Genomic DNA, 26,932 nt, shown 5'->3' on the forward strand with positions numbered 1-26,932 from the left:
CCAAAGAACAGGAACTCCACCCTGCCTCGGGCTGTGAACGGCAGAGAGAGGACACGCACCGCTCCCTCGATAGCTCAGTTGGTAGAGCGGAGGACTGTAGTGGAGAACGCCAGACATCCTTAGGTCGCTGGTTTGAATCCAGCTCGAGGGACGCTTCCGTTTTGGCCTTTGACAATCAAGAAACAAGAAGAAAATGAGCAAATCTGTCTCTCGCTTGGACCGTAAGCTGGTCAGACATTAGAGCGGGGTCGCCATCGTTAGAATTCTGCATTCTACTGCTCGCGTCTGCTAAGCTTTCCTTTTGCAAAACACTGCGTCATTGCTGGTGCGTTCAAAACCTAGTCGCAAAGACAAGTGAGACTAAAGGAGGCGCTCGGTGGAGCCCATCGCCGGCACCCTTTCTGCAAGCTTCACCATTGCAGTAGACGTTTGAGTACAAAGCTGTTAAAGAGGAGGCAAGGTATAGCCCCAGAAAGCAAGCAGCACCTTTTGTATTGATTGTCATTCATCCAGTAACCACTTCCTCCTACTCAATCCGTTGAGGCTTTGATATGCAAAGTTTTCCTCAGCAGGGGCCAGCAATCACCCAGAGTCACACCTCACCCATTAATCAGTGCTTGCTCCAACGCCCACAAGCTAGAGCCCAGGCTGCGCCAGCCGGGAATCGAACCCGGGTCGCAAGAATGGGAATCTTGCATGATACCACTACACCACTGGCGCCCACGGAAAGAGCTTGCTCACACCACAGTTTAAGCCTCTTATCCTCCCACAGGCAAAAGGGAGCAAAGGCCTTCTTTTTGCCCAGCCCACACACCCCACAATTACCTCTGCCCTGCCTAATTTGAAGCTTTGGGAATTTGCAACGACAAGAGCCGACGGAAGAGGAAAAAAATGCCAAAGACGTACCACCATTGTTTCACTGTCGTCTTCCAGGCCCCTTTGACTACGTCCAGGACAAACAGCACACAAGGACCTCTGCGTTGCTAATGTGGAATTCTGTGCCCTTACAATGAGGAGGGCCGCAAACAAAAGCCCAGTGGGTGGGGCTTAGACCAGAGTCACCATAACACCCGAACAGGGACTTGAACCCTGGACCCTCAGATTAAAAGTCTGATGCTCTACCGACTGAGCTACCCGGGCTCTACGGCAGAAGGAGGAGCAGCAGCAGGGACATACAGGATCCTCAAAGGCCACATATTTGGTCCACTGAAGAGAGCAAGCCGAGGAAACGACAAAGAGCCCAGGAATCTCTGTTAGATCCAACATGACACAGTGCTGTGCTTTCCAAAGAACAGGAACTCCACCCTGCCTCGGGCTGTGAACGGCAGAGAGAGGACACGCACCGCTCCCTCGATAGCTCAGTTGGTAGAGCGGAGGACTGTAGTGGAGAACGCCAGACATCCTTAGGTCGCTGGTTTGAATCCGGCTCGAGGGACGCTTCCGTTTTGGCCTTTGACAATCAAGAAACAAGAAGAAAATGAGCAAATCTGTCTCTCGCTTGGACCGTAAGCTGGTCAGACATTAGAGCGGGGTCGCCATCGTTAGAATTCTGCATTCTACTGCTCGCGTCTGCTAAGCTTTCCTTTTGCAAAACACTGCGTCATTGCTGGTGCGTTCAAAACCTAGTCGCAAAGACAAGTGAGACTAAAGGAGGCGCTCGGTGGAGCCCATCGCCGGCACCCTTTCTGTAAGCTTCACCATTGCAGTAGACGTTTGAGTACAAAGCTGTTAAAGAGGAGGCAAGGTATAGCCCCAGAAAGCAAGCAGCACCTTCTGTATTGATTGTCATTCATCCAGTAACCACTTCCTCCTACTCAATCCGTTGAGGCTTTGATATGCAAAGTTTTCCTCAGCAGGGGCCAGCAATCACCCAGAGTCACACCTCACCCATTAATCAGTGCTTGCTCCAACGCCCACAAGCTAGAGCCCAGGCTGCGCCAGCCGGGAATCGAACCCGGGTCGCAAGAATGGGAATCTTGCATGATACCACTACACCACTGGCGCCCACAGAAAGAGCTTGCTCACACCACAGTTTAAGCCTCTTATCCTCCCACAGGCAAAAGGGAGCAAAGGCCTTCTTTTTGCCCAGCCCACACACCCCACAATTACCTCTGCCCTGCCTAATTTGAAGCTTTGGGAATTTGCAACGACAAGAGCCGACGGAAGAGGAAAAAAATGCCAAAGACGTACCACCATTGTTTCACTGTCGTCTTCCAGGCCCCTTTGACTACGTCCAGGACAAACAGCACACAAGGACCTCTGCGTTGCTAATGTGGAATTCTGTGCCCTTACAATGAGGAGGGCCGCAAACAAAAGCCCAGTGGGTGGGGCTTAGACCAGAGTCACCATAACACCCGAACAGGGACTTGAACCCTGGACCCTCAGATTAAAAGTCTGATGCTCTACCGACTGAGCTACCCGGGCTCTACGGCAGAAGGAGGAGCAGCAGCAGGGACATACAGGATCCTCAAAGGCCACATATTTGGTCCACTGAAGAGAGCAAGCCGAGGAAACGACAAAGAGCCCAGGAATCTCTGTTAGATCCAACATGACACAGTGCTGTGCTTTCCAAAGAACAGGAACTCCACCCTGCCTCGGGCTGTGAACGGCAGAGAGAGGACACACACCGCTCCCTCGATAGCTCAGTCGGTAGAGCGGAGGACTGTAGTGGAGAACGCCAGACATCCTTAGGTCGCTGGTTTGAATCCGGCTCGAGGGACGCTTCCGTTTTGGCCTTTGACAATCAAGAAACAAGAAGAAAATGAGCAAATCTGTCTCTCGCTTGGACCGTAAGCTGGTCAGACATTAGAGCGGGGTCGCCATCGTTAGAATTCTGCATTCTACTGCTCGCGTCTGCTAAGCTTTCCTTTTGCAAAACACTGCGTCATTGCTGGTGCGTTCAAAACCTAGTCGCAAAGACAAGTGAGACTAAAGGAGGCGCTCGGTGGAGCCCATCGCCGGCACCCTTTCTGTAAGCTTCACCATTGCAGTAGACGTTTGAGTACAAAGCTGTTAAAGAGGAGGCAAGGTATAGCCCCAGAAAGCAAGCAGCACCTTCTGTATTGATTGTCATTCATCCAGTAACCACTTCCTCCTACTCAATCTGTTGAGGCTTTGATATGCAAAGTTTTCCTCAGCAGGGGCCAGCAATCACCCAGAGTCACACCTCACCCATTAATCAGTGCTTGCTCCAACGCCCACAAGCTAGAGCCCAGGCTGCGCCAGCCGGGAATCGAACCCGGGTCGCAAGAATGGGAATCTTGCATGATACCACTACACCACTGGCGCCCACGGAAAGAGCTTGCTCACACCACAGTTTAAGCCTCTTATCCTCCCACAGGCAAAAGGGAGCAAAGGCCTTCTTTTTGCCCAGCCCACACACCCCACAATTACCTCTGCCCTGCCTAATTTGAAGCTTTGGGAATTTGCAACGACAAGAGCCGACGGAAGAGGAAAAAAATGCCAAAGACGTACCACCATTGTTTCACTGTCGTCTTCCAGGCCCCTTTGACTACGTCCAGGACAAACAGCACACAAGGACCTCTGCGTTGCTAATGTGGAATTCTGTGCCCTTACAATGAGGAGGGCCGCAAACAAAAGCCCAGTGGGTGGGGCTTAGACCAGAGTCACCATAACACCCGAACAGGGACTTGAACCCTGGACCCTCAGATTAAAAGTCTGATGCTCTACCGACTGAGCTACCCGGGCTCTACGGCAGAAAGAGGAGCAGCAGCAGGGACATACAAGATCCTCAAAGGCCACATATTTGGTCCACTGAAGAGAGCAAGCCGAGGAAACGACAAAGAGCCCAGGAATCTCTGTTAGATCCAACATGACACAGTGCTGTGCTTTCCAAAGAACAGGAACTCCACCCTGCCTCGGGCTGTGAACGGCAGAGAGAGGACACGCACCGCTCCCTCGATAGCTCAGTTGGTAGAGCGGAGGACTGTAGTGGAGAACGCCAGACATCCTTAGGTTGCTGGTTCGAATCCGGCTCGAGGGACGCTTCCGTTTTGGCCTTTGACAATCAAGAAACAAGGAGAAAATGAGCAAATCTGTCTCTCGCTTGGACCGTAAGCTGGTCAGACATTAGAGCGGGGTCGCCATCGTTAGAATTCTGCATTCTACTGCTCGCGTCTGCTAAGCTTTCCTTTTGCAAAACACTGCGTCATTGCTGGTGCGTTCAAAACCTAGTCGCAAAGACAAGTGAGACTAAAGGAGGCGCTCGGTGGAGCCCATCGCCGGCACCCTTTCTGTAAGCTTCACCATTGCAGTAGACGTTTGAGTACAAAGCTGTTAAAGAGGAGGCAAGGTATAGCCCCAGAAAGCAAGCAGCACCTTCTGTATTGATTGTCATTCATCCAGTAACCACTCCCTCCTACTCAATCTGTTGAGGCTTTGATATTCAAAGTTTTCCTCAGCAGGGGCCAGCAATCACCCAGAGTCACACCTCACCCATTAATCAGTGCTTGCTCCAACGCCCACAAGCTAGAGCCCAGGCTGCGCCAGCCGGGAATCGAACCCGGGTCGCAAGAATGGGAATCTTGCATGATACCACTACACCACTGGCGCCCACGGAAAGAGCTTGCTCACACCACAGTTTAAGCCTCTTATCCTCCCACAGGCAAAAGGGAGCAAAGGCCTTCTTTTTGCCCAGCCCACACACCCCACAATTACCTCTGCCCTGCCTAATTTGAAGCTTTGGGAATTTGCAACGACAAGAGCCGACGGAAGAGGAAAAAAATGCCAAAGACGTACCACCATTGTTTCACTGTCGTCTTCCAGGCCCCTTTGACTACGTCCAGGACAAACAGCACACAAGGACCTCTGCGTTGCTAATGTGGAATTCTGTGCCCTTACAATGAGGAGGGCCGCAAACAAAAGCCCAGTGGGTGGGGCTTAGACCAGAGTCACCATAACACCCGAACAGGGACTTGAACCCTGGACCCTCAGATTAAAAGTCTGATGCTCTACCGACTGAGCTACCCGGGCTCTACGGCAGAAGGAGGAGCAGCAGCAGGGACATACAGGATCCTCAAAGGCCACATATTTGGTCCACTGAAGAGAGCAAGCCGAGGAAACGACAAAGAGCCCAGGAATCTCTGTTAGATCCAACATGACACAGTGCTGTGCTTTCCAAAGAACAGGAACTCCACCCTGCCTCGGGCTGTGAACGGCAGAGAGAGGACACGCACCGCTCCCTCGATAGCTCAGTTGGTAGAGCGGAGGACTGTAGTGGAGAACGCCAGACATCCTTAGGTCGCTGGTTTGAATCCGGCTCGAGGGACGCTTCCGTTTTGGCCTTTGACAATCAAGAAACAAGAAGAAAATGAGCAAATCTGTCTCTCGCTTGGACCGTAAGCTGGTCAGACATTAGAGCGGGGTCGCCATCGTTAGAATTCTGCATTCTACTGCTCGCGTCTGCTAAGCTTTCCTTTTGCAAAACACTGCGTCATTGCTGGTGCGTTCAAAACCTAGTCGCAAAGACAAGTGAGACTAAAGGAGGCGCTCGGTGGAGCCCATCGCCGGCACCCTTTCTGTAAGCTTCACCATTGCAGTAGACGTTTGAGTACAAAGCTGTTAAAGAGGAGGCAAGGTATAGCCCCAGAAAGCAAGCAGCACCTTCTGTATTGATTGTCATTCATCCAGTTACCACTTCCTCCTACTCAATCCGTTGAGGCTTTGATATGCAAAGTTTTCCTCAGCAGGGGCCAGCAATCACCCAGAGTCACACCTCACCCATTAATCAGTGCTTGCTCCAACGCCCACAAGCTAGAGCCCAGGCTGCGCCAGCCGGGAACCGAACCTGGGTCGCAAGAATGGGAATCTTGCATGATACCACTACACCACTGGCGCCCACGGAAAGAGCTTGCTCACACCACAGTTTAAGCCTCTTATCCTCCCACAGGCAAAAGGGAGCAAAGGCCTTCTTTTTGCCCAGCCCACACACCCCACAATTACCTCTGCCCTGCCTAATTTGAAGCTTTGGGAATTTGCAACGACAAGAGCCGACGGAAGAGGAAAAAAATGCCAAAGACGTACCACCATTGTTTCACTGTCGTCTTCCAGGCCCCTTTGACTACGTCCAGGACAAACAGCACACAAGGACCTCTGCGTTGCTAATGTGGAATTCTGTGCCCTTACAATGAGGAGGGCCGCAAACAAAAGCCCAGTGGGTGGGGCTTAGACCTGAGTCACCATAACACCCGAACAGGGACTTGAACCCTGGACCCTCAGATTAAAAGTCTGATGCTCTACCGACTGAGCTACCCGGGCTCTACGGCAGAAGGAGGAGCAGCAGCAGGGACATACAGGATCCTCAAAGGCCACATATTTGGTCCACTGAAGAGAGCAAGCCGAGGAAACGACAAAGAGCCCAGGAATCTCTGTTAGATCCAACATGACACAGTGCTGTGCTTTCCAAAGAACAGGAACTCCACCCTGCCTCGGGCTGTGAACGGCAGAGAGAGGACACGCACCGCTCCCTCGATAGCTCAGTTGGTAGAGCGGAGGACTGTAGTGGAGAACGCCAGACATCCTTAGGTCGCTGGTTTGAATCCGGCTCGAGGGACGCTTCCGTTTTGGCCTTTGACAATCAAGAAACAAGAAGAAAATGAGCAAATCTGTCTCTCGCTTGGACCGTAAGCTGGTCAGACATTAGAGCGGGGTCGCCATCGTTAGAATTCTGCATTCTACTGCTCGCGTCTGCTAAGCTTTCCTTTTGCAAAACACTGCGTCATTGCTGGTGCGTTCAAAACCTAGTCGCAAAGACAAGTGAGACTAAAGGAGGCGCTCGGTGGAGCCCATCGCCGGCACCCTTTCTGTAAGCTTCACCATTGCAGTAGACGTTTGAGTACAAAGCTGTTAAAGAGGAGGCAAGGTATAGCCCCAGAAAGCAAGCAGCACCTTCTGTATTGATTGTCATTCATCCAGTAACCACTTCCTCCTACTCAATCCGTTGAGGCTTTGATTTGGAAAGTTTTCCTCAGCAGGGGCCAGCAATCACCCAGAGTCACACCTCACCCATTAATCAGTGCTTGCTCCAACGCCCACAAGCTAGAGCCCAGGCTGCGCCAGCCGGGAATCGAACCCAGGTCGCAAGAATGGGAATCTTGCATGATACCACTACACCACTGGCGCCCACGGAAAGAGCTTGCTCACACCACAGTTTAAGCCTCTTATCCTCCCACAGGCAAAAGGGAGCAAAAGCCTTCTTTTTGCCCAGCCCACACACCCCACAATTACCTCTGCCCTGCCTAATTTGAAGCTTTGGGAATTTGCAACGACAAGAGGACGGAAGAGGAAAAAAATGCCAAAGACGTACCACCATTGTTTCACTGTCGTCTTCCAGGCCCCTTTGACTACGTCCAGGACAAACAGCACACAAGGACCTCTGCGTTGCTAATGTGGAATTCTGTGCCCTTACAATGAGGAGGGCCGCAAACAAAAGCCCAGTGGGTGGGGCTTAGACCAGAGTCACCATAACACCCGAACAGGGACTTGAACCCTGGACCCTCAGATTAAAAGTCTGATGCTCTACCGACTGAGCTACCCGGGCTCTACGGCAGAAGGAGGAGCAGCAGCAGGGACATACAGGATCCTCAAAGATGCTCTACCGACTGAGCTATCTGGTCTCTATAGCAGCGCCGCGCCGCCCTTCTGTGCCCCTACAATGAGGAGGGCCGCATACAAAAGATAGGAGGGAGCCTTAAAAGACGAACATATACATCTTCTAATGAAGAGACTTTATCTAACATGTCTGAATATTTCATAGCTGTGGCCTTTCTTATTGAGGGCGTTACATTATTGTGTATATTTTTCATTTTTTGGGCTCAGTTTCGTTGCTTTCGCTTAAATGGATTCCCAGTTTTTCTTTTAAAAGTGTGTTTGTCTGCATTTTGAAGGTGTTAATGAGTTTTTTTGCGCAGTTATGGTAATAGTTAAGGATTAAAAACTACTGAGCGTTACCAAAGTTCCGTCTGTTTTTATAGGAATAAGTCTGAGAAACATAAAAACTGTTGAGGTTTTTCAGAATCTGTATAGCTCCGTTGGTAGTGCATCAGACTTTTAATCTGAGGGTTCAGGGTTTAAGTCCTTGTTTGACGGTGTTGGTGCGTTTTACTCTACTCTCTTGATCTTCCCAGGAATGTTACACGTTTACTATAGGAAGCAATTTCTCCAATAATGCACAACGGATAATTTGATTTTTTCATTGTAGAGATTCAGTTTTAAGAACGTACAAGCGGTTACAGACGCTTTCTCATTTCTTAAAAGAAGTTAGGGAACTGTTTTTAAAGGTTAATTAAAATTATTAACGTTCACACATGTACTAATTGAATTATTTTAAATTCCAGAATCGGGTGAGAGCGTAATATTCCATTAGATGATTTCATAAACTTTCAAGCTGTCAGAAAACAGTGAAACGTTTGGGTTTCTAGAGGCTGGTGTGGGAAATCCAAGAAATACAGATTTATGTGGGTAGCTGTGTCAGCATGCCTAGGCTGTATAGGAAGAAGTTAAGGTTAATTCCATGCTAAAAAGAGCTGAAAAGAGAAATCAAGCACAACATTTCGGCTGTGGAGCCTTCGTCGGGTGTGCTTCTTCAGCATGGAATAAACCTATTACTTGTTCCATGTATACTTTATGTTCCGTCACGTCTTCCAAATCTTCCAAGTTGCTGCTATTAGGAAAATAATGAAAAGCAGAGCAAGGCCCCAGCGAGATTTGAACTCGCGACCCCTGGTTTACAAGACCAGTGCTCTAACCCCTGAGCTATGGAGCCTCCTATAAGGTTAACTTCTGCTGGCTTTTTTTAAAAAGTCAGTATAAGCGCATTGTGCCCAGTATCGTGCAGTGAAGAAAAACTTGAGTAGGCAGGAACTACTGCCTAAAATTCAACGGTATTTAAGTTTAACAGATATTTTTTAGAATAATTTTTATTAACAACCTAAAAACAACATCCGCCCGAACAGGGACTTGAACCCTGGACCCTCAGATTAAAAGTCTGATGCTCTACCGACTGAGCTATCCGGGCTTCGGAAGTCTTGACCATATCTGCGGCTCATGGCAATAAGAACGCATGGGTCAGTAATTTCTCCTATGCCGGATATGTATGTTGAAATCTTTATATTACATGGCTGTGGAAATTCGTAGATATTATACACCGTCGAGGGTTCGTTAGGCTGTCATCCGGCTTGGTGTGTGTTTTTAAATGGTTAAATCAGGCGGAGCAGTACCATGCTGTGTAGCCAATCCCCTTTAATCCTGTTTTATCAGTACAATGGAGGTAAAAAAAAATATGCTTTACGAATACACTCCCTAGAAGTTAACTGAATCATTTATCTGCGCCTCTGACATAACACTTCACTGCACACTTCATGTACAAAAGGCATACACTGTGCTCAAATAATGAGCAAGTCCAAACAATTCATACGAGATGCGAAGAAAACGAGTAGTTTAAAGTACGATCAGGAAAACAAAAGTTGTGAGCTTCCTGCCAAAAATAAAAAGAGAATGTAACGAAAAAGAGAAGTGAAGCACAGCTTATTTTCTTCGGAAATAATTGAAAGACTCGGCAGAAATGCAATCGGATGTACTTTATTCACAAATCCCCCGAACATTCGTTCATTCGATTAAAATCATTTACGACCCGGTAAAATGAATCGAGCACCAAGCGATCGACTGGGCACATTCCAGATCCCAGAGTGCGCAGACTGGTTATATATTCAGCCCTGAATGCAGATATAGGGATATACCCTGGAGTAGGGAAGGAACAAACCGTGCCAATTTAGTAATTTTCTATTCTCACACACCTGAAGAAGGCTCCACAGCTGAAACGTTGTATGGCTTCTTTTCAGCATAGAATAAACCTTCACCTGTTACAAAGTAATATGTTGTTCTCTAACCACAAACAATATTAAATATAAATGTGTGCATCATTATCAGCTAACTGCGTAATACCTCGGAATTCAACGCGCCTCTGCACTTTTTTTTTACTTGGCTACTGTGTTTGTACTACCCGTTTTAAATAGTTGTGCATGATGGTCAGCTGTGACTGTTATTATTTATTATTTCAAGTGAAAGTAAATAAAGTTAAAGTAAACATTATAAATAAAAATGTATAAAATGAGAAACATATCTAGAATTTTTAAGATAATATATTTTTACAAAACATTGCAAGTAATATAATGTTACAGTACACATTATGTCCTGTTTTGTAATGTCCTGTGCACATTGTGTGGTGTTGTCTCTTGTACTGCGCATGTCCTGAGAGAATGACGCAAATAAGAATCCGTGTACACGTGGCAAATCTAAGGCACAGGCATTACTGCATTAACTTGTCTTACATGTAAATAGAATAACTTAATAGCTCCTAGCAATATTATATGATGTGGAATAGTAAGTGTTGTTAACCACTGCAAATATACGAGTAAATCAGACTTTTCCATAATATTTTAGATAAACTTAACCCCCCCCCCCCCAAACAAAGTAACACATTTACTTTTGTAGATAGATAGATACTTTATTGATCCCGTGAGGGAAATTGCAGTGCAACAGCAGCTTAACACACACAACACAGCCACAGTGTAACGAATTATATAATAATGGTACAATACATACAATACAATACAATACAAGGTTACTCACAGTCCGGATGCACAAGAACAAACTAGAACAGAACAGTACACAGAACACAGAGTAACTATAGATATAAATATAAATATAAATGTAGATGTTGTAAAAGTGCCAGGTTTAAGCTGGTTGTTTGCAAATTGAGGGATGTTTGTATACTTTATTATTATTATTTCTTTTGGCATCTGGAAATGCTGAAGGAAAAATTATGCAGGAAATGTCAATGTTCAACAGTCGCATGTCTTCCTTCGTGACAACAAGGGAATCACAGCAGCTTCAATCCATGCATATAGGTTAATACTAAGGGTTGTTATTTCTGCGAAGAACTGTATGTTTTTAAAACTCAGACCTTTCAGCTGTGATATTAATGTCACATATATATCTGTGATATACTCAAATGGTAAAAAAACAACAAATTTATACCTTGAGCTTTTAAGTTAAAATGAACCGCAAGTAGGCCCCAGCGAGATTTGAACTCGCGACCCCTGGTTTACAAGACCAGTGCTCTAACCCCTGAGCTATGGAGCCGCTCTCGAAAGGCTTCCCGGTCAGTTCATAAAGAAAGCCTGCGAGACCCCAGCTGATAAATTAAGGACGTAGTTAGTGGGCACGCAATGTTGAAAAAAGACTGGAAACTAGCTTGGAATGTTCGCGATAAATTCGAAAAAAAAAGCATCGCCCGAACAGGGACTTGAACCCTGGACCCTCAGATTAAAAGTCTGATGCTCTACCGACTGAGCTATCCGGGCTCTAACGGACAGCTTTTCTGTGAAGCATAGGACAGTCTACATGTATTCCTGATTCTGTTTTCCGTCGTGATAGAGATACAACGAATTATTATTTTTCTTATTAGTAGTAGTAGCAGTAGCTGTTGATGTGTAGTAGTAGCAGTAGTAGAGAATTCAGGCTTTACTGAACTGTCCCCGGAGACCCTAGCGCTGGGAGGTGAAAGTTGCTTCAGCATTTCATTTCAATTACAGCGCAAGAGGACTGCTGGTATATACTTACTACACTGTTCCGGTATATTCCAGTTCTTTATATATTTCCCTCCATATGTAATATATATATATAACATTGATCCTGAGATTTTTTTACGTCTCTTTTTTCTTCTTGTGTGCGAAAGTAATCGCTTTGGCGACACTGAAAACAGTCACGCCCATTAAAGCTATGGGGATTGAAATGAACTGTGAGTCGTGTAAATGTGGTAAAAGCGATAGCTCTGAACACTACGTTTAAAATATCGATTGAAATCTGTAATTGAATATTACGTGGTCAAAATATTTTCTGCACAAAAAACACTCATTCCCTGACCGGGAATCGAACCCGGGCCGCGGCGGTGAGAGCGCCGAATCCTAACCACTAGACCACCAGGGACTGATGATGTAGCTTGCAACCCCATCCAACTATTGCCCGTATAGCTACCAAGAAATAGCCATGAACCAACCAATTATCTCTCTTGTAGCGGAGAGCAGCTGTTCATTTGTCGTAGCCTTAGCCAATCAAGAAGTGTCCAATCACGGCGTCCGTTCAAATTCTTTGTTATTGTCGTCCAATCACAGCCCTCCCTGCTGCCAAGATTCAGGCCAGGACTTTGGCCAATCGTGTGCCGGTTAGTTGATCACGTGTCGAAGACCTCTTCCCTTCTTGCTTTTTTTCCCGAGGAAAGTATCCGTCTTTTGTCTTTACTTCAAAACAGTTTTCTTATGTAAAAGAACTGCTAATTAAAAGCGTTGTTCGTTCAACTCCTTTGTCGTTGTTCGAACTAAATATAAATCTGTACGCGGTGATGTTGTGGCTGAGTGTACTTCATGTTAAAGACAGCAGTGAATTCCACATCCAATTGCTGGAATGCAGATACTTCAAATCTTATTTGAGTTTTTTTTCTGATTTTTTTAAAATAAAAACAAGGACAATATTTTTTATGTACATTTGTTTTGTTGTTGTTGTTTTGCAAGTAATCGCCAAATAAAAGCCACTATAGCAAATTAGGCTGCAAGATGCTGTCTGTCCGACAGCCAAGACTTGGAAACAACTGTTTACCAAAAAGTCGCCTGTACCTTTAATTACTGTCATCCCTCTATGTAACGTCGACTTTCCTAAACTGTTTATGGTTTTAAATGTTAATAATTAACAGAACATTTCGTTCCACGCTGTTTGTTGTTATACTATTTCTTGTCGAAATGTTTTATTCCACGATTTCGACTCGGGGTGTATTTTTACATTAAAACACAAAAAATGCATCGTCTGTAATCACTCACTGGGTGGCGTAAGGCCCCTTTAAGAGTGTATTCACATTGTTGAAGTTTTAAGTACCCGTGAAGGCAAATTACATTTTACCAAATCACATTTTAAATATGAATAACGAAACGAGCGCAATGTCATGTATATTTGGAGTTTTATTTTTAAAAAAAATAGTTTGTCGGTTTCTGACATGAGTTGAAAAGAACTCCTCGCCACCCCTGTTCTCAGTTGGGTATTTAGGAATCGACCCGCAGCCAAAGGTCTTTGCGCATCGTTGCCAGCGCTGGCTACTCAAAGCCCCCATCACTACCTAGCTTTACTAAGAATTGTCCAATCACGGCGTCCTTTCTAGTTCTTTGTTATTGTCGTCCAATCACAGCCCTCCCTGCTACCAAGCTTCTGGCCAGGAGTTTAGCCAATCACGTGTCGGAGAGCTGATCCCTCCCCCTGTTCAAATTGGCAGCAATCGGATTTTCAATACACGTGTGTTTCCCAGTTTACAATGTTATATATATAACATAATGGATGGGGTTAAAAATAATAATAATAATAATAATGGGTGGGGTTGTTCTTTTATTTTAACAGCGTTATTGATTCTACAGTTTCCCCGTGCTCCTTGAAATAAATACAAATCCATTTTACCTGCAAAAAATCTGTCTCGGCTCTTTTTATCTTTTCCAATTTTGATTATCAGCCGTTTTCTTCGGTACATAGATACGAGGTATTTGAACAATTCCGGTCGTGAAATTAAGTTAGAGGAATCACCGTCTGGTTTGTTCTTCAAAATAGATTAAAAAAGGAAATTACTGTAGTTTATCGGTCGATATACAGATCTGCTTCAATATTTTACAAGTTCTGTATTTTTGTATTTTATACGTTTGAATATCAAACTACATGTCTATGCTGTTGTATTATTAGACTTGTGCCTCCAAGTTTATTTCTTATTGTTAAATTACCTTCATTTGTGTGGGAACTGGTGTCGTCAGCTGCTTTTCTTCCATCGCGGTTTTGATTCTAGATAACTTTCAAGGCAGTTTACAAACATTGTACATAAAAGAGAAAATACAATACGACCATGCATAAACGTGAAGCTAAAGTAACAGGTAATGAATGACAGACCATAAACACATAAAGCAAGTGATTGTGTACGGCTAATTCTTAGTTGTTTTGTGACAAACGTCATGTACTTGAACTGGTGCAGAGACTCAAGCTGACATTGAAATGAAAATTTCACATTTCAGACTTTGCTCTTTAAAATAAGCCGTGTGAACTCTTTGGGTGGAAAATCCAGGATAAGGATAGCACACACCAGCAACAGAAAGCGACGCTGTCGGGAATTTCCCGCTCATATTTGAACGTGCTGATCAAAAATGTGTTGTGTTGTACATTGAAGTCGCCCCCTAGCGGCCTCCGGGGTCTAGGCAGTCATCTAGTTATCTCACCATCACTCACACCATAGAAGAAAAACTTTAAAAACTCCCCTATCTTGATCAGTGTTGAAGAAGCTGTGGAAAAAAAAATTCTGAGCAGCTGAATGTACAGCGTGCTCCTTAAAATACCAGGCCATGATGTTGAAGCTGACATCCTATAGTCTTTTTAACAAAAAGACTTAGCCAGCAGCCATATCACCCTGCAACTCATAACTCACAACTGGCAAGCTAAGTGGGTGTGAGCCTGGTCAGTACCAGGATGGGAGACCTCCTGGGAAGAACTAAGGGTGCTGCTGGAAGAGGTATTAGTGGGGCCAGCAGGGGTTGCTCACCCTGTGGTCCATGTGGGTCCTAATGCCCCAGTATAGTGATGGGGATACCATACTGTAAAAAGGCGCTGTCCTTGGGATGAGATATAAAACAAAGGTCCTGATTCTCTGTGGTTATTAAAAATCCCAGGGCATTTCTCGAAAAGAGTAGGGGTGTAACCCCAGTGTCCTGGCCAAATTTCCCGTTGACCCTTACCACTCATGGCCTCTTAATAATCCCCATCTCTGAATTGGCTTCATTACTCTGCTCCCCTCCCAACTGGATAGCTGATGTGTAGTGAGTGTTCTGGTGCACTATGGCTGCTGTCGCATCATCCAGGTGGATGCTGCACATTGGTGGTGGTGGAGGGGAGTCCCCATTACCTGTAAAGCGCTTTGAGTGGAGTGACCAGAAAAGTGCTATATAAGTGTAAGCAATTATTGTTATTATTATTAAAAAGCAGGAGGAGATGATAATATTAACTATCAAACAATGTAAGTGGGACACATTTCATTAAACATGCTCTCACACTTTTCACACACAACATGAGATGTAATCGCATATATTCTACCAGTGATCTGCGCACAGCTCACACATATCTGACTGAGCAATACGGAGAGTGGTGGTGGAGTAATTTGTAAAACAATATTTTTACCAAGAAAATTAATAATTAAAACATTACTGGGTTTGTTTTTCTGTTAGTCAGGACACAAACTGTTTTCAGCTCTCTTACATTCTGTTGTTTTAATTCACATTTGCTTAAACATAAGCAATACTTTATAGAGCCAATCAATTAGTATTAACATGCAGAGATACTGCTTTAGTTGGTTTAATAAAAACTATTATACAAGCTTACACATTACACAAGCATATATTAAACTAGTATTATAATATGTTATTAAACCGAAGGAGTTTTATGTTGAAGAATACATTCAGCATCAAGACTTCAATACATAATCAACTGATGATATAGGTTAATTTCCAGGCCATCGCAGACAGGAGATTGGAGACTGGGGATTGACAGTCAATCTGGATAAGATCAGAGTCGGAGTCAGACAGTGTGTGATCTCCTCTCACAACCTAAAGAATAGATATGGAGCTTGTCTTTCAATAATAACAATACAGTATATGATCTCCTGTCACAGCTTTAGGAATAGACTGAGCCTATCTCTCAATACCGCTATATGTTTATGAGTTGTATGTAAATGTCCAAAAATATGTTTGTAAATGTCTGTTAATGTTCTTTTGTTACATCTTAGGTGACACTGTAATTAATTGTTCAAGCCCAAAAAGATAATTGAATTAGAATTAATGGAATCACACATATTCTAACATGACTCTGCACACAACAGAGGGAGGGTGTTGGTGGCTTAAGTTGTAGTGCATAGAGGAGAGTCTCCAGTTTTCTGATGGTCTAAGTGGAACAGGTGGTCCTGTGTCAGTGATGCTTTATGAGATTCAATATCACAGATCCCCTGGGTGCTGAGACCTGAGTTCATCAGTTTTACCTCACACACTCTTCAGCACTACTATTACTACAGATAAGAATGTGTCTTCAGGGATCTGCAGGCTTTGAAGTTAACAGAACAGTGTTTCTAGAGCTAGGAGCCCAACCTGCTTCTCGTCCATTACACACCTCACAGTCAATCAGGTATAAAACAACCTCTCCCAACTGTCTGTCTCACTGTAGGTCTGTCTCTTAGAGTGAAGACCAGTGTCTGTCTATCTCACTGCAGGTCTGTCTCTCAGAGTGAAGAACAGTGTCTCTGTGTCTTACTGCAAGGAGACCACAACAGCTGTGATAGCCAAAACAATCATGGAGTGGAGAACTTGAGTCAGACACACAAATACACAAACTGGAAATGATCTACATGTTATAAATACAATACTCAACGGGATACAGACACAGATATCAGAATACAGAAAATTAAGACACAGTGATAAAGAATGTTTACTTGAAATTGTGCGTGGAGGAGATAGAAGACTTGTGAGTCAGACAGTAACTCACTTAGACTTGAAGGTAAGAAGGCCTTTCCAGTTTGGGATTGTAGATACTGATGTCTGGCTTCAGACAAAGATGTTGTTTTTTTAATGTGTGCAAAAAGGGAGAAACAGTGGCAGGAGGGGGTGAGGGAGAGAGAGACTAATAAACTTCCAAAAACCTCTGTAAAGCAAAACTTACTAAAAAAGTAATATACAGTTTGTGTTTCCTTGTTCTTGTAGGAGAGAGAGAGACTGTCAAACTTCCTAAAACCTCTGTAAAGGATTGAAACTCAGAAAAGTAACGTACTGTGTGTTTCCTTGTTCTTGTAGGCAGACCACAAAGGAAGAGAAATGAAGCCTGTTCTTGTGTTGCTGGTCTCTGTCTGGGCACTGGGTGAGTTCAAACTCTAACTGAAAGAGTTACTGACAGCTTGACTGTACTGAGTTTGTACAGGGGAGAGGGGCAGGTGGGAATCTGTGTAGGGGAGGGAGAGGAGAGAGATAGGAGGGACAAAGGGAGAGGGGAGAGATAGGAGGGACAGAGGGAGAGGAGGGAGAAGGTAGACAGCGGACTGATCACAGTTTTGGCTCAGGCAAGAGAGAGAGGGGAAAGGTTGGGATAGTAACCACATGAAAACAGAGCACAGAAAGAAAGAATGGGCACAAGCTCACCTCTCCCTGTGTCTTCTACCCTGTAGGGATGCAAGGAGTCACAGGACAGTCCAGTGAAGGTTTGAGATGAGTTTAATTGTGACGAGAATGGCCACTTCCTGAGAACACTGAAGGAGACACACATACAGAGGTGTATTTCCCACAGTGCCCCAAACTACAACAGTTTTACAGAGGTTTTTATAGTCCCAGTCCAGACAAATTATTACCATGAATGGGGGTTTAAGAGTTCACGTTCTACTTACAGTATGGTCCAGTGGCTATTCTTGTTGATGTTGTCCCAACTTTCAGCTATTTCTGTGGTGTCACGTACAACAGCAGATGCCTGTTCTACAATTCTCTAAAGCCAGGTCAGGAGACCCAAAGTCAGAGCCAGATATCTACAGCCCTCTACCCATTGCTTTGTACACCTCGTGTACTTATGTATGGTATAGATTGTGTATATTGTATACGATGTGTGCAATGTATTGAGTACAATGTGTTTTTATATTGTGTAATATTAACTCTCTGTGTGTACATCAGATGTATTCTGTGCCAATATCCCTGAACCCTGCCCTTACTCTGAGTACCAGGACTGGTACAAACTGGGCTCTCTATGTGTCAAATACTACAGCACTCCTCTCAAGTTCACTGATGCCGAGGTACCTGTCTGTCAGCCTATATTTATCTTTCTCTGGGTATCTGTCTGTCTGCATTATTTGTCTCTCTCAGTGCAGTGTTAATGTACTGTAGTGTCCAGTCAGTGTGTCTGTACTGTAGTAACCCCTCTCTCTCAGTGCAGTGTTAATGTACTAGAGTGTCCAGTCAGTGTGTCTGTACTGTATTAACCCCTCTCTCCCAGTGCAGTGTTAATGTACTGGAGTGTCCAGTCAGTGTGTCTGTACTGTATTAACCCCTCTCTCTCAGTGCAGTGTTAATGTACTGGAGTGTCCAGTCAGTTCCTGTATCTGAACTGTATTAATCCTTCTCTCCTTTCCTCTTTATAATAAACAGTTTGTCTGGACAGATGAATCACCCTGGAATTATGCAAACTGGGACACTAATGAGCCTAACAACCAAGGCAATAATGAGGACTGTGTGGAGATGAACTGGACGAGTGAGTGATGGACAAACAGACTTCTGTAGTTAGTCAGTGTGTGAGTTTGACAGTATGTCAGTAAGCTGTATTCAGTCAGCGGTAGTCTGTCAGTGAGTGTATAAAGGTAAACTATTTATTCAATGTCTGATAAATTAATGTCAGTTAGTCCACTACTGGCAAGTGGCCAGATCTGGGCTAACTGGGCTCTTGATTTCTATGTCTCTCTCTCACTCTGCCCCACCCCTCTATCCTCTCAGAATCAGAGAAATGGAATGATCTGCCCTGCACCGAGAACAAGACCTTCATCTGCGCCTTCGACATTACTTTCTGCGAGTGAATGGAACTGCTTTGCTGAAGAGACACAGGATCTGGAAATGGAGGGAGAGAGAGAAAACGAGGGAGAGGGACTGAGAGAGGCAGAGAGGGAGAGGCTGTGGACAGTGTTTCTTCTTCTGCTTCGCTTGTGCTCAATAGAGGCTCCACTGTCATCTCCTCTAGGAGAAACCCATCAGGTGCTCAGTGAGAGCAGCTTCTACTGCTACCGATTGTGAACAAAATGCGCAAAACAATAAATACAGCAAACTGTAAAACATTGTAATGTTTTTGCATTTGGCTTTTCAGCTGTATCTCTGCAGCCAGTAAACCCTTTACTAAATAGTCCCATAAATCGCTCTGTGATCAGTCTCAGTGTTAACACATGCATGGTGACCTCACACACACACAGAGACCTACACACAGGCAGACAGGCACAGACTGAGAAAGAGGAGCACAGTCAGACACTCACAGGTCGACCTTGGTAGAAGTGCTCAGAAAATGGTGTGTCTTCATTGCTAGATATTCTCATATCGCTTGTCATTGGGGACACATTTGTATTCCAAAGATGCTAATACCAGAAAAAACAGCCAGCTTTGTGCTGAGGTTTCCATCACTCCTGGAGAGATGATGAACTGACCAGTCCCAGCATTCTTAGCAAGCAGCCCCAGACCTTCAATGGGGGAGCATAGCCTGTCACTTGTGTCTTCACTTGGGTGTGTTTATAGAAATACTCCCCCACTGTACTACTGTGGTACTGCTGTAATACTGCATTCCTTCAGTGATCTAGAAATGACTGATTTCATCCTTATTTTAAGTATTTTATTGCAGATTTTTAAGCATTTACCAGTATTTAAATAACTAAGAAACAACACAAAATGCATAAAATCACTTAAAAAACAGCTAAAGAACAAACAGCCATAACTCGTTACTGCCTTTTATCGAAGCTGAGATAAAAACAGAGTTAAGATCTATGATAAAAATAACTACAGAATATTTGGATGTGTCAAACAGTGTGAGGAATGTTTACAACGTTTAGTCTCTACATTAAAGAAAGTGACCCCAGCTCCTATGGATGGGTAAGCGCTTTCATTCTGCTTTTTGTCAGGCGTGTCAGCTGAGAACATATTCTCCTGCATAATACAGCTGTCACGTCTGTCCCGCTCCTGTCTGTCCCACACCAGTATCCCTGATTGTAGTGAGAAGTAATTCTGTATCAGGTTCAGCGGAATATTTAAGCCCTGTTCGGTTTATGTTCTGCAGGCCGCGGTGTTGTGATTTCAATCCTTGCCCTACATTTACGTACAACAAGCCAGCAGAGTTCTCTTTGCCTTCCTCTAGTTCCCGGTCTGCCTGATTGCCCTCCGTTTCCCCGTTTTCTCCTGATCACTGCCCGACTCCCTAGAGGTCCCCCGTCGCCTGTCCGCACCCTGACCCGCCCGGACAACGCCGGAGGAACCCGTCTTCCGCTGTGCTCGTCTCCACCGCTCCAGCCTGCTCCGGGCTGCGGGCGCCGGGCTCTTTCCCAGCAGCGCGGGGCTGTGGGCTCGGTGAGGCGGCTGCCTGCTGTCCCCCGGCGCTCACGTCGCAGTGGACTTGTTCCGCACTGGGCGTGTGACCTGGGCTGGTTCAGCAGCGCCCAAGTCGCAAGTTACTTTCAGGGGGTGTGGCGCTTTCCGATTGCGCTCCGCTGCTGCGCCGGACGCGCAGTCCTCCTGTGACGCTGGGGCCTGGAGCTCCAGACCGCTGTCGGCTTGGCGGTGCTTGGCGGTCCTTTCCTTCCCTTCCTTTCCCTTCCACTCCAGCCCGCCAGCCGCTCGGGCGATTCCCCCTCTTAAAAGTCACAATGGACTAAAGTTAATTTCCTACATTGCAATTTTTCTTGATTTTATAGGATTAAACTGAACTGCATGACTAAAATGTGACTGAAACTAACTAACCTAAGGCAGGAGTGATTTCAGTCACATTTTAGTAGACTGAACTAAATGAAATGCTTGCAGCTACAATGTGTCTATATCCATTTTTATAATAGTTGTAAAAATAACGTTACATAGTGGCTTTAAAGGTAGGACCCTAAAGCACTTTACAGTAAGATAAAGAATCAGTTATTAGAATAGCAAATTAAAAAATAAGTACACATAAGAAAGACAGTCAGAATTGCAGCTGAAGTTATAAAATGGACACAAATTAAGTAAACGTCTTTCTGAACAGAAAGGCTTCGAGTCTGGATTTAAATGTATTCAGGGAATGGGCATCCTTGGGGTAGAATTCCAGTGCTCCGGGGAGCAGGAAGAGAAGGCCCTGTCCCACACAGGTGATAAACGAGCTTGAGGGATGTATCGAAGAGCAGAGTCAGATGAACGAAGACTGACAGGTGGGGAGTAGACAGGTAATAAGTCAGACGGATACAGAGGTTCCAGGCCATGGAGAGCCTTACAGGTGAGCATGAGGATTTTGAAATCAACTCGAAAACTGTCAGGAAGCCAGTGCAAGGACTCCAGGACAGGAGTAATGTGCTCACTTGCATGTGACCTGGTCAGGATTCTGGCTGCCGAATTACCCATATTAACATGCTTTACTTATAATAATACTGTATTAATGTTGTGTGAATATGCAATATTGATGTAGTTTATATCACTATGTTAACTCCAGTTCCAAACCTGTCTAGAGTCACTGTAACACTTTCAGAGTCTTGGTGATTCTGATGTGTTTCTGGGGTAGAAACACCTGCAGTTCCTGGGGAAGGATGCAGATAGAAAGCTTGCTTAGTGTGATCATAGCCAAGGGATCCTTCACCTTTACTGCCCTCACACGGTCATGAAAAAACAAGAACTGAAGAAAGTCAGATGGAGGCCATTTCTCCTATCTGGGTCATTTGGAAATTATTAATTAATTGACTGTGGGGTCTTATCCAGCCATTGCTTGAAAGAAAGCAGGGTGTAAACTTCAACACTTAGACTGTGTAGCTTGTTCCACCCTCCCACAACTCTTTGTGCAACAAATTGCCCTTTGCTCTAAGTTTTAAATGCACTTCAGTGGCGTTTCAATCTGTGTGATCCAGTTTCTTTTTCAGCACTGCCTTGTTTTCATCAGTGTTTAAGAAGCAGTGAAAGCACCTTCTGAGTAGCTGAATGTGTTCTGTGCTCTTTAAGACCCCCAGGCATGATAGTGAATCCGATAGCCAGGAGTGCTTCCAAAAATTGCTGGGTGAGATATTTAGATCAATTACACGATGAAACAACGTAGGTGGGGCACATGTCATCAACACCCTCTCACACTCTTCACACAACATGGAATGGAATCACACATATCCTAACAGCACACGGCACTCACATGCCTGGCTGAGAGATAGGGAGGGTGTTGGTGGAGTAAAGTAATTTGTAAAGCAATAGCTTTACCAAGAAAAATAATATAGAAAACACTTTTGTGTGTTGGTTTCTGGCAGTTGGAACACAAACTGTTTTCAATTCTCTTAATTTCTGCTGTTTTAGGTCAGATTCACTTCAAATAGAAGCAATAGCTTTGAGACCCAATCAACTAATATTAACATGCACAGTTACAAGTTTGAATTGATATATGATATTAAACTCACTTATATAATAGAAATGATTAAACATAGGGACTTTTATATTTAAATATAGCTTTAGTATCAAGATGGCAATTGGAAATCACCTGTTAATATAAGTCCATCTTAATGCCATCACAGACAGAAATAAGACAGGGAGGTACATACTGGAGACTGACAGGCTACCACAGACAAGAGAGGGACAGGTTATCACAAACAGGAGAGGGATGGGTTATCATAGACATGAGAGACAGGCCAGGATAGAAAGAAGAGAGACGAGTCACAGCAGTAAAATGAGAGACAGACCAGTGCAGGCCAGACAGTTCAGACAGAAGAGACACAGGTCAGTTCAGACAGGAGAGAAGAGATGGATATCTCTACACAAAGAAAATAGAGCCAAGCTAACACTGACAGGACAGAGACAGACCAGTCAGGTCTGTCAGGCAAAAGGCAGGTCATCACACAATTGTAGTACAGAAAGCACATTGTCTCACAGAAGCTCAGTGTGCTACAGTATGTGCTCCTTCACATACCCAGCCATGTCTTTGAAGCTGATATCCTGGAGACTTTCAAGTAACAGGTGAATGAGATCCCTGGATCAGTTACCTACAAATTAAAAGACAAATTACATGGGCCACATGCCCTCCTCTCCTGTACAACCTTGCCTGGGTTTTAATTGAATCCATCATGAACATCCAACATGTCATGACATAATTGAGTCAAAGGATTCGGAGAACAGGAGTGCAGTGAGAATCAGAAACCAAAGTCCAGAATGCTTTACTTGGGGTCGTGGGGTGAGACGGTGCTGAATCCCGAGCCCAACAATGTTCAATATCTATATCAATGAGCTAGTTGTTGGAGCAGTCTGCAGCTCCTGGCCCCCTACTGCACGACACAGAGGTCAAGTTCCTTCTCTAGTCTGATGATCTTGCCCTGCTGTCACCCACAGAAGAAGGGCTGTAGTTTACCCTCACACTGCTGGAGCAGTACTGCCAGACCAGGGCACTGACAGACAATCTGGATAAGACCAGAGTCATGGGTTTCTAGAAGAAAGACAGATCTCAAGGAAACAAGTACCACTTCACCCTATACAACAACACATTGAAACACACAACCAGCTACGCATACCTCAGACTGACAATCAGTTCATTTGGGAGTTTTGGGCTGCTAGTGAAGGCACTGAAGTAGAAGGTTCAGATGGTTTCCATGTCATTAGAAGGAGGCTCTAAGTCATCAACATCAAATGAAGTTTGTTGAATTATCACCTCTCTGAGGAACAATGTCTGTCTCACTGCTGGTCTCTCTCATAGTGTCAGAGAGGGAGACAGAATGATCAGAATCAGAACAGAATCCAATCCTACTGGTGGAGGGAGGAGGAGGCTCAATAGATCTGTAGCCCAGTGTGTGGTCACCTGTCACAGCCTGAGGAACAGACAGTGAGCCTCTCTCTCAATAATAATACAATGTGTGATCTCCTGTCACAGCCAAGAAACAGACGCTGAGCCTGTCTCTAAATAATGTTCTATGTTTCATGTACTGTATATAAATGTCCAATAATATATACATACTGTAACTGTTGTGGTAATTGTATATGCTTCTGCAACACTGTAATTCGAATTGATAACACACTCTGAAAGATTAGCACATAACTTAATAAACTAAGGCAAACCAAGGTAACCTTTATGATTGCTTTGAGATTGCCGATTCTTTGATCACTGATTCTCGCATCCCTTCTTCTCAGCAAACATCTCATTGCTTAGAAGCTCCTGAGAACCGAAAATGTTGACACAGGCCAGGTGTTACTCACATCTACATCTACAGTACAATAGTTGCAACAATATACACAAAATGAAATGGTCTAGCAAGAGATGGTGTAGGTCTGTGACCCTATAAACTGGGCACAGACAGACCTGACTGCCCAGAGAGCACAGGCTCAGTGACCACAGCCTGGCCATAGAAACTGGACACAGACAGACCTGACTGCCCAGAGGGCAGAGGCTCAGGGACCACAGCCTGGCCATAGAAACTGGACACAGACAGACCTGGCTGCCCAGAGAGCACAGGCTCAGGGACCACAGCCTGGCCATAGAAACTGGACACAGACAGACCTGACTGCCCAGAGAGCAGAGGCTCAGGGACCACAGCCTGGCCATAGAAACTGGACACAGACAGACCTGGCTGCCCAGAGAGCACAGGCTCAGGGACCACAGCCTGGCCATAGAAACTGGACACAGACAGACCTGACTGCCCAGAGAGCACAGGCTCAGGGACCACAGCCTGGCCATAGAAACTGGACACAGACAGACCTGACTGCCCAGAGAGCACAGGCTCAGGGACCACAGCACAGAGGAGTGTTGACCACAGCACAAACAGTTTTCTCTTTTCTTAATATCTCCTGTTTCTTTTCAGATTCACATGAGCCAGAAACTGGCTGGTTTCTTGCACAACACAGTGCTCTACTGAACCAATTCTCCCCACTTTAAGAATTTCCATCCAGCCATTTTCTAAGAGACAGACCCGGCGGTTCAGAGGGGTCAGGCCTAGACGTCCTCCATTTTAACAACTACAAATGGAAAACATTGTTTGGAGTTGGGTTGACAACTGTGTGAAGAATGCAGGCAGGACAAGGTGTGGGATCTGTAGAATTAGACCCCACATTAACCGGCAAAACCCACTGGCTGCCTGTAGACACCTGGGCTCCATTCATACACCAGCTTCTCTCATTCTGCAAAACATGTTCTATTGGGCCTGAATAAAGAAAACACAAACTCAACTGCACTTAAGAAACTTGCTTCCATTAGTTAACAGTTCAATAGTTCAAGAATCTTCTTACCAGTTATCTCACCATCATTTTCACCAGAGTGGAACATGGAACAACACAGGTTCAGTACTTCTGTATCTTCATCAGTGCTGAAGCAGCTGTGAAAACCAATTCTTTCAGAGCAGCTGAGTGTGCTGTGAGCTCCTTCAGATACCCCGCCATGATGGTGAAGCCGATGTCCTGGAGAATTAAAAAAAAAACTGCTGAATGAGATTACATCAATTCACTATCAAACAAAATAGGTGGGATGTAATACACCCAACTGTCACGATTATAGTTCCCCCTCCTTAAGGGTGCTCCAGCCCTTTCACTAAAGACTTTATTCTCTGCACCTGTTCCCTATTCCCAGCCCACCTTAAAAGCCAGGCGCTGACGCTCATCCGGGCTCTGCATCTGATTTCCATATCGTGCGAGTCCGGGACCTGGAAGCGCCTGGTCCCGTTAAGGTTTTAACCTCTGTTCCCGTTCCTGTTCCCCGTCCGCCGGTTCCGACCCGGCCTTCGTGGTTTTTAATTCCTTCCTCTGATGGATCTCCTGGTTTTGGACTTACCTTCATGTTTTGGATACTCTATGGATTACTCTTTGGGATTGTTCGCCTCGGCCACGCCACGCCTCCCCCGTGCACCAGCGCACCTTGGACACGCCCCCTTGTCTTCAGCCCCGTTTTCCTGCATGACGTTTCCCTAGTGTTTCCCCCACTCCGTCGGACTGTGTCGTCCGCATAGGGTCCGGAAAGAACTGTTCGTTACACCAACACCCTCGTAAACACTTGACACACAAGATGGAATGGAATCACACATATCCTAACAGCACACAGCACTCACATGCCTGGCTGAGAGATAGGGAGGGTGTTGGTGGAGTAAAGTCATTTGTAAAGCGACAATTCTACACAGTTTCGCTAATTAGAACATACTCTGCTATAATGTGTTAATCACAGCACAAGACAAATTCAGCCCACACACATCTTCCAGAATATCCATTCATCCATCCATTTCTACCTGCTTCATCCAATTCAGTGTTATGGGGGAGCCGGAGCCTATCTCAGCAAGCAAGTAGGTACAAGGCAGGGTACACCCTGGAAGGGATGCTAATCCATCGCAGGGCACACACACAATCACACAATCAGAAGCCAAAACCTACCAGTATGTCTTAGGACTGTAGCAGGAAACAGGAGCACTTGGAGGAAACCCATGCGAACAGTGTGAGAATATACAGTATAGGCTCCACACAGATACAGTAACACTCCAGGTCCAGCACTGAACCCAGGGCACCTGAAGTTGTGTGTTGCCTATTTATTTTGTATTTCTTTTCTTTTTAAAGGTGTGTGATATCTAAGATGCATTGTGTTGGAGTCTGTATTTTTGGTTCTCTCACTGCTTCTCTGCTGTTTCTGCAGTCTGTATCAAACACTTTTATAATATTGTTTTTTCAGTGTTTTTATTTTTTTTTCATTTTTATTTTAAGGGTACGTGATAAATTTAACCTTAAGAGTTTTTATCTGTCTCACTGCAGGTCTCTCTCTCAGAGTGAAGAACAGTCTCTGTCTGTCTCGCTGCAGGTCTGTCTCTCAGAGTGAAGAACAGTGTCTGTGTGTCTCACTGCAGGTCTGTCTCTCAGAGTGAAGAACAGTGTCTGTCTGTCTCACTGCAGGTCTGTCTCTCAGAGTGAAGAACAGTGTCTGTCTGTCTGTCTGTCTGTCTCACTGCAGGTCTGTCTCTCAGAGTGAAGAACAGTGTCTGTGTGTCTCACTGCAGGTCTGTCTCTCAGAGTGAAGAACCGTGTCTGTGTGTCTCACTGCAGGTCTAATCTGAAAGGAAGAGAAGCCACACACAGCACAGAGAGGAGAGAGACAGACGAGCAATTACACAAGAGAAACCAGTCATGACAGACAG

The 26,932-nt window shown here is 45.1% G+C and overlaps 22 non-coding genes across 22 annotated transcripts; 6 read left to right on the forward strand and 16 right to left on the reverse strand.

Moving 5' to 3' along the window:
- Nucleotides 1–63: 63 nt before the first annotated feature.
- trnay-gua (transfer RNA tyrosine (anticodon GUA)) lies at nt 64–151 on the forward strand. The gene is given in 2 exon segments: nt 64–100; nt 116–151. It is a non-coding gene; the product is annotated as a tRNA-Tyr (tRNA).
- A 498-nt stretch (nt 152–649) lies between these two features.
- trnag-ccc (transfer RNA glycine (anticodon CCC)) lies at nt 650–720 on the reverse strand. Its single transcript has one exon. It is a non-coding gene; the product is annotated as a tRNA-Gly (tRNA).
- A 347-nt stretch (nt 721–1,067) lies between these two features.
- trnak-uuu (transfer RNA lysine (anticodon UUU)) lies at nt 1,068–1,140 on the reverse strand. Its single transcript has one exon. It is a non-coding gene; the product is annotated as a tRNA-Lys (tRNA).
- Nucleotides 1,141–1,347: 207 nt separating this feature from the next.
- Nucleotides 1,348–1,435, forward strand: trnay-gua (transfer RNA tyrosine (anticodon GUA)). The gene is given in 2 exon segments: nt 1,348–1,384; nt 1,400–1,435. It is a non-coding gene; the product is annotated as a tRNA-Tyr (tRNA).
- Nucleotides 1,436–1,933: 498 nt separating this feature from the next.
- On the reverse strand, nt 1,934–2,004 carry trnag-ccc (transfer RNA glycine (anticodon CCC)). Its single transcript has one exon. It is a non-coding gene; the product is annotated as a tRNA-Gly (tRNA).
- A 347-nt stretch (nt 2,005–2,351) lies between these two features.
- trnak-uuu (transfer RNA lysine (anticodon UUU)) lies at nt 2,352–2,424 on the reverse strand. The gene has a single exon. It is a non-coding gene; the product is annotated as a tRNA-Lys (tRNA).
- Nucleotides 2,425–2,631: 207 nt separating this feature from the next.
- Nucleotides 2,632–2,719, forward strand: trnay-gua (transfer RNA tyrosine (anticodon GUA)). The gene is given in 2 exon segments: nt 2,632–2,668; nt 2,684–2,719. It is a non-coding gene; the product is annotated as a tRNA-Tyr (tRNA).
- A 498-nt stretch (nt 2,720–3,217) lies between these two features.
- On the reverse strand, nt 3,218–3,288 carry trnag-ccc (transfer RNA glycine (anticodon CCC)). The gene has a single exon. It is a non-coding gene; the product is annotated as a tRNA-Gly (tRNA).
- Nucleotides 3,289–3,635: 347 nt separating this feature from the next.
- Nucleotides 3,636–3,708, reverse strand: trnak-uuu (transfer RNA lysine (anticodon UUU)). Its single transcript has one exon. It is a non-coding gene; the product is annotated as a tRNA-Lys (tRNA).
- A 207-nt stretch (nt 3,709–3,915) lies between these two features.
- trnay-gua (transfer RNA tyrosine (anticodon GUA)) lies at nt 3,916–4,003 on the forward strand. The gene is given in 2 exon segments: nt 3,916–3,952; nt 3,968–4,003. It is a non-coding gene; the product is annotated as a tRNA-Tyr (tRNA).
- Nucleotides 4,004–4,501: 498 nt separating this feature from the next.
- trnag-ccc (transfer RNA glycine (anticodon CCC)) lies at nt 4,502–4,572 on the reverse strand. Its single transcript has one exon. It is a non-coding gene; the product is annotated as a tRNA-Gly (tRNA).
- A 347-nt stretch (nt 4,573–4,919) lies between these two features.
- Nucleotides 4,920–4,992, reverse strand: trnak-uuu (transfer RNA lysine (anticodon UUU)). Its single transcript has one exon. It is a non-coding gene; the product is annotated as a tRNA-Lys (tRNA).
- A 207-nt stretch (nt 4,993–5,199) lies between these two features.
- trnay-gua (transfer RNA tyrosine (anticodon GUA)) lies at nt 5,200–5,287 on the forward strand. Its single transcript is given in 2 exon segments — nt 5,200–5,236; nt 5,252–5,287. It is a non-coding gene; the product is annotated as a tRNA-Tyr (tRNA).
- A 916-nt stretch (nt 5,288–6,203) lies between these two features.
- On the reverse strand, nt 6,204–6,276 carry trnak-uuu (transfer RNA lysine (anticodon UUU)). The gene has a single exon. It is a non-coding gene; the product is annotated as a tRNA-Lys (tRNA).
- A 207-nt stretch (nt 6,277–6,483) lies between these two features.
- trnay-gua (transfer RNA tyrosine (anticodon GUA)) lies at nt 6,484–6,571 on the forward strand. Its single transcript is given in 2 exon segments — nt 6,484–6,520; nt 6,536–6,571. It is a non-coding gene; the product is annotated as a tRNA-Tyr (tRNA).
- A 498-nt stretch (nt 6,572–7,069) lies between these two features.
- Nucleotides 7,070–7,140, reverse strand: trnag-ccc (transfer RNA glycine (anticodon CCC)). Its single transcript has one exon. It is a non-coding gene; the product is annotated as a tRNA-Gly (tRNA).
- Nucleotides 7,141–7,485: 345 nt separating this feature from the next.
- Nucleotides 7,486–7,558, reverse strand: trnak-uuu (transfer RNA lysine (anticodon UUU)). Its single transcript has one exon. It is a non-coding gene; the product is annotated as a tRNA-Lys (tRNA).
- A 1,151-nt stretch (nt 7,559–8,709) lies between these two features.
- Nucleotides 8,710–8,782, reverse strand: trnat-ugu (transfer RNA threonine (anticodon UGU)). Its single transcript has one exon. It is a non-coding gene; the product is annotated as a tRNA-Thr (tRNA).
- Nucleotides 8,783–8,961: 179 nt separating this feature from the next.
- trnak-uuu (transfer RNA lysine (anticodon UUU)) lies at nt 8,962–9,034 on the reverse strand. Its single transcript has one exon. It is a non-coding gene; the product is annotated as a tRNA-Lys (tRNA).
- Nucleotides 9,035–11,087: 2,053 nt separating this feature from the next.
- trnat-ugu (transfer RNA threonine (anticodon UGU)) lies at nt 11,088–11,160 on the reverse strand. Its single transcript has one exon. It is a non-coding gene; the product is annotated as a tRNA-Thr (tRNA).
- Nucleotides 11,161–11,308: 148 nt separating this feature from the next.
- Nucleotides 11,309–11,381, reverse strand: trnak-uuu (transfer RNA lysine (anticodon UUU)). Its single transcript has one exon. It is a non-coding gene; the product is annotated as a tRNA-Lys (tRNA).
- Nucleotides 11,382–11,934: 553 nt separating this feature from the next.
- trnae-cuc (transfer RNA glutamic acid (anticodon CUC)) lies at nt 11,935–12,006 on the reverse strand. The gene has a single exon. It is a non-coding gene; the product is annotated as a tRNA-Glu (tRNA).
- Between the last annotated feature and the right edge of the window lie 14,926 nt (nt 12,007–26,932).

Source organism: Atractosteus spatula, chromosome 6 (genome assembly GCF_055471065.1).
Source record: "Atractosteus spatula isolate fAtrSpa1 chromosome 6, fAtrSpa1.hap1, whole genome shotgun sequence".
NCBI lineage: Eukaryota > Metazoa > Chordata > Actinopteri > Semionotiformes > Lepisosteidae > Atractosteus > Atractosteus spatula.